Genomic DNA, 5,934 nt, shown 5'->3' on the forward strand with positions numbered 1-5,934 from the left:
TCAAGAGTAAATAAAACAGTTTCACTGAAAATCTGTTTGCCGCTGAAGAGTACAGTAATAATCTGCCTTGTTCTCGCAAATGAATGGGTTGGTTGCTGCGCTGTTATATTTCAGACTGCGACAGTAAAATTGTTGTGGCTCAGTCTCCGCTTTGTCAATGAAGCAAGCGTTTATTTCAACCCTCGAAATACTTTGTTTATACTGATAATGACAAACTAATTCCGTCCTTTGGGCTCGAAACTACATTCTACTGTAAACTAAAAGATGACTGTATTTAGGACCTAGTAAATTACGGACATAATGCTTCAAAAGGATCATGCCTAGTAAAGCACTTTGGTCTTCGAACCAACATTTAGGGTTGATGACTGTCTTAGCCCACCTCTGGATAACATGCAGACTTCCACGTGTGGTTGCTTTTGTGAAGAGTGTAATGTGGTTTCTTGGGTAAATGGCAGAGAGATTCTACGAGACCAGTATGATTTAAAAGTAAGCATTTTCATAAGACTGAAAATATAGCATTTACCAAAGAACCACAACGCACGTAAACAGAAAATGTGCTCAGTCAATTCTTAAAAGCTATGGCAAGAATGGAAATGATCAGTACATAAATAAAGAAGATGCTATAGATGACACACGTGGCTGGCTTATTACTGGACTAAAAATGAATAATCCAATCACTCTGAACAAACACTAAAATCTTCAATATAAAAGTTGAGGACGGAGTCGAAACAGAATAGAAAATTTGAAACAGTGCACGCACTCGTCTCGTTGCCAGCTGAAATACAGGGCTGAGCTCCATTTAAATTTACAGTTGCCTTCTTGTCCTAATGTGAAATACAGTCCGTGACTATGTACTGTGAGGTAATTCGTGCCTCATAAGCACCAGCATCTGGTACTTCTGGAGTAAATAGATTCTTTCACCGAATGCTCCTCAACACCAGCTAGTCGTTCCACACACTTGCTCAACAGCGAGAATCTTACTATTAAAAACTAAGCGGCTTCACCAGAGTATTATGACTACATGTCTAAAATAAGACTTTTATCACTTAGGTCATGTGGAGGGAGCATGATATGATGCGAGAGATGTAAACTCTGTAAGGTGATGAAGGTACAGATTAATCATACGGTTCACTCCGTGAACCGAGAATTCGGACTTCTGCTGCGTTACCAAAGGAAAATATATTGAACGACCATGCTTCATCCAAGGGCCTAGAAGAAAGATGTCTTTGGCATGTCTACGTACTAATGTAGAGTAGGAAATTGTGTTTCATCTATCAGAAAATACGATGAGAGACACATTCGAGCAACACCAGAATATACACGTCGCTGAAACCATGCCTCTGTGGCAGCCTGCCCCTAAGTGTGGACGTCCATGGTCAGTTAAGACACCAGTGAGCGTAGGAGGAGAGACGTAATTTGACTTTGGCACTACAAAAAACAGTGTTCTGGTTAGATAAATCATGCTTTCTATTACGTCATCTTCGTATTGTTGCTTCAGGTTACACAGTCTTCCATTAGGGCACATACTGGATGCATGCTGTTTGGCAGATACCAACATTCTCTAAAATGTGAGTCATATGGTAACCGAACGCGAACTCAGAGCTCCCAAACCAGGTTCTGGTCTGCAACAGTACTTGAGTTTGTGTGACGCCATCTGCAATACTGTTCGAAAGTTAAGCATATTATGTGCCCATATAACGCTAAAACAAAATGTAATTTCATATTTCTATTTGGCATTCCCTTCTGTTCATATCAATAGCAGCTGTCAAACAGGAATCAGATATATATATTTTAAAAAATCTAGATCTTGTAAGGCCGGGAGCATTCCGTAAACGAGGAACACCATTATTAATAATTAGAAAACCCAAATTTTCTCTCCGAGTATGTGGTGATTTGCCCGCCCGGCTAGCCGCTCTGCCTAACGCGCTGCTGCCCGGCTGGGAAAGCGTGCCGGTCCGCGGCACGAATCCGCTTGGCGGATTAATGCCGAGGTATGGTTTTTAAGGCGGTTTTCCACCTGCCTCGGTGAATGAGCGGTGGCTCCCCTTATTCCGCCTCAGTTACACTGTGTCGGGGATTGCTGCGCAAACCGTCTCCACGTATGCGTACTCCATAATTACTCTACCACGCGAACTTTGGGGCTACACTCGTCTAGTGTGAGACGTTCCCGGGGATTCCATTGGGGCCGAACCGCACAATAACCCTGGGTTCGGTGTGGGGCGGCGATGGGGTGAGTGGACTGCTGTAGCGTGCTGAGGGGTTGTGAACTACTGAGGGCTATGTAGGGGACGAAGCCTCTCCATAGTTTCTAGGTCCTCGGTTCAATACACAATACACGCACAATACACACAATGTGGTGATTTCAAATAAACCATCAAAAATCAATGTCAAATAGATATTTATCTCACTCGTGGCCCAGAAGAACTATTGACGAAATTACAAGACAGTATTCATATTTCAAAAGAAGACAGGCTGCTGCTTACTTTCAATTACCACTGGTTGAGGCGTCACATAAATTTTTGGTACTTTAGTTATCCTTTTGAATAGTATGGCTACAAGTATTTGCCATTTGAGGTAGCTAATGCTCCACCCATGTTACATACATTTTTCGAACAGCTAACGCAGCAGATTCCTGCACGTACTAATTTCCCAGCGACATAATAGTCACAGAAACCTATTACCTAGAATGTTTACAAAATGTTCCTACTCCCTTTATAGTTTTACAAGGTTTAACTGTACTTACCAAATTAAGGGTACGTTTTTAAAGACCATGTAGATACCAGAATATTTTCACTCTGCTGAAGAGTGTGCGCTGATATGAAACTCCCTGGCAGATTAAAACTGTGTACCGGACCGATACTCGAGCTCGGGACCTCTGCCTTTCGCGGGAAAGTGCTCTACCAACTGAGCTACCCAAGCACAGCTGCTGTGAGGACGGGGCGTGAGTCGTGCTTTGGTATCTCAGTTGGTAGAGCACTTGGCCGCAGGCAAAGGTCCCGAGTTCGAGTCTCGGTTCGGCACACAGTTTTAATCGGCCAGGGAGTTTCATATCAGCGCACACTCCGCTGCAGAGTGAAAATGTCGTTCTGGAAACATCCCCCAGGCTGTGGCTAAGCCATGTCTCCGCATATCCTTTTTTTCAGGCGTGCTAGTTCTGCAAGGTTCGCAGAAGAGCTTCTGTGAAGTTTGGAAGGTAGGAGACGCGAGGTACTGGCGGAATTAAAGCTTTGAGGATGGGGCGTGAGTCGTGCTTGGATAGCTCAGTCGGTAGAGCACTTGCCCGCGAAAGGCAAAGGTCCCGAGTTCGAGTCTCGGTCCGGCACACAATTTTAATCTGCCAGGAAGTTTCATCATGCAGATTTTTGGAGATACATTAAATAAAAATGTGCTTTTATTGTGTGACAATGATGGACATGTTACCTTGACCAACAAAGTTAAAAGTTTCAAGTCAAGTTAGATAATATCAGTTACTATTGCAAGTTTATCCCAAGAGGCACATACGCCATGTATCCTTTGAACCACGCTTTCCAATTCTACCCCACAGGGCATTGGCGCCAGCGAGCGCACATCAGCTTGCCCGAGGGTGGATGCAGCAAGTATAGTACTACTGCACGCCTTCTGTGCATACGCGACACTATTGGGCACCCCTTCCCGAGGGCACTCAGCGTGGGCATTACGATCGCCAAAGCTGCCCGACTGTCCCCATGTCAGCTGTTTACCTAATTCAGCCATCTTCTACATGCATGTATCCAGCTAGCCACGAGTGGGCACTTGAGTTGGAATAGCCTGTTTTAAGCCATCTTTGTAAGAAGAGGTGGAATTTCGTTGGTCTTCATAGTACAAACATTTGTTAATCAAATTAAAGACTTTTATGAAGTCAGCTCTAGACGATATAGTGGGGCATCCGATCTGCACCATCAGTGGGCGCCTTATAGCCTACAGGATCGAGCGCCACCCCACTCCCACAGAAGATGGTTCAAATGGCTCTGAGCACTATGGGACTTAACATCTGAGGTCATCAGTCCCCTAGACTGAGAACTACCTAAACCTAAGGACATTACACACATCTATGCCCGAGGCAGGATTCGAACCTGCGACCGCAGCAGCAGCGCGGTTCAGTAGTGGAGCTCCTAGAACTGCTCGGCCACAGCGGCCGGCCCCACAGAAGAGTTTGCCGTAGGCTCCCCATGAGGTCTAACACGGAACATCCGCGTCTGACTCTGGCTCTCAAGACTTCTGGACACGGTCGTTGCCATCTCCATCCATGTCTGAAGTTAAGAAACAGCTTGACCTGCAGGATGCAGACAGAGTGATACAGTCTCAAAAGACACCAGCACATCTCAACTATAGCCTCTCAACCTCAACCATCATACTATAAAACGGACCTCTATAAGATGTGTGCACCAAATTTGGAAGTGAAGAGATCTTCTGTACAGGTCTGAAAGCGATGTAGACGGCTCACCAGAATTTGTGGAGACGTATCTTCTGCAGGCATCACCTTCTTCACGTTCATTCCCACTTCAGAGAATGACGTGGCCGAGCCATGTGACCAGCACTGCGGCTTAAATGTGAAACCACCACCCACTGCAATTCTCTTCCTGTCCTACATCAGCTCCTTTGGTATCTACTACTATAAGAATTCACAGCTTGTTATTGGTTATGGATTTTCTTGTGGTTGTCATTCAAGGGATTGACTGGTGACCTTTATATAAGTCCACGTCAAGTCCCCATATTTGAAATGTATACGAGTTTGGAATTTTCGTATTTCTCTCTCACAACGACCCAGCTCTACTGTGTGATCAACGCTCTTAATCATTTGCCAGTGCTTTGACCTCATCTGCATAATGAAGAAAGAGGTAGTATTTTAGTACAGACACCACTCATACCGATAACTCACATCAATGCTTTGATCGATTCCTAAACAAGCCTTCATTGAAAGTTTCCAGAACGTTCATAAAAGCTGGCCGAAGAATATAGTAGCGAATTAAGGTTAATTTGAAGTCAAATAAAGATATTTTGCTTGTATCATATTTTTATTTTGTAATACGATTCGTAGAACTTTTTAGACACACATTTACAAGTAACTATCCTGACAGTGGCGAAGCTACTGCCGCCGCACTTAGTTTCATATGCGATCCTAAGACTCTCCTTCTACATTGATAAAGCAGCATGGAGGTGGTATCCTCTGAGGATCCCATTTATCACCATAATTACAGTGCACATTTCGACTACTACTCGTAGGTGGGATCGTCTTATTGGGGTTGATGCCACTACTGCTGGTGTCGGATAGTCTTTATGGGAGCCTGAAGCCGGCCGCGGTGGCCGTGCGGTTCTAGGCGCTGCAGTCCGGAACCGCGGGACTGCTACGGTCGCAGGTTCGAATCGTGCCTCCGGCATGGATGTTTGTGATGTCCTTAGGTTAGTTAGGTTTAGGTAGTTCTAAGTTCTAGGGGACTGATGACCTAAGATGTTAAGTCCCATAGTGCTCAGGGCCATTTCAACCATTTTTGGATCCTGACGTTTTCCTGTAACGAGACCTTCTCTCACTCTGGCTTTGTTGACAGTTTTTCCTGTCATAGCTGCCCCTCGCAGTTTATTCATCAGTATCATCTGGGACTATCCATTTGCTATCAATTCTTGGCAGTGTTGAATGTGCGCTTCCACAGCTCGCCACAGTTTTAAGCTCCTGGAGATTTTACTTCTTCCTCGTTCTCATGTTTAATGATTCCATTGAAGGTATTAGGCTTCTGATGCCATCTTGTCACCGAGAATGACGATCGAGTAAGACTACCATGAAACCGCTTCATCACTCTGTTTTGTCTGCTGCAGTTTATGAGATAATTTTTGTATTTCCTGATTCAGCCAGTGCCGTAAAGGCATGTTTACGTTATTCCTGCTCTAAAGATGTGGTGGACGCTTCTCGTTTCCATATTA

The 5,934-nt window shown here is 44.6% G+C and overlaps 1 non-coding gene across 1 annotated transcript; it reads left to right on the forward strand.

The window, feature by feature from the left end:
- The first annotated feature begins 3,248 nt into the window (after positions 1-3,248).
- Trnas-cga (transfer RNA serine (anticodon CGA)) lies at positions 3,249-3,323 on the forward strand. The gene has a single exon. It is a non-coding gene; the product is annotated as a tRNA-Ser (tRNA).
- Positions 3,324-5,934: the final 2,611 nt, after the last annotated feature.

The sequence above is a fragment of the Schistocerca serialis genome, chromosome 3, assembly GCF_023864345.2.
Source record: "Schistocerca serialis cubense isolate TAMUIC-IGC-003099 chromosome 3, iqSchSeri2.2, whole genome shotgun sequence".
NCBI lineage: Eukaryota > Metazoa > Arthropoda > Insecta > Orthoptera > Acrididae > Schistocerca > Schistocerca serialis.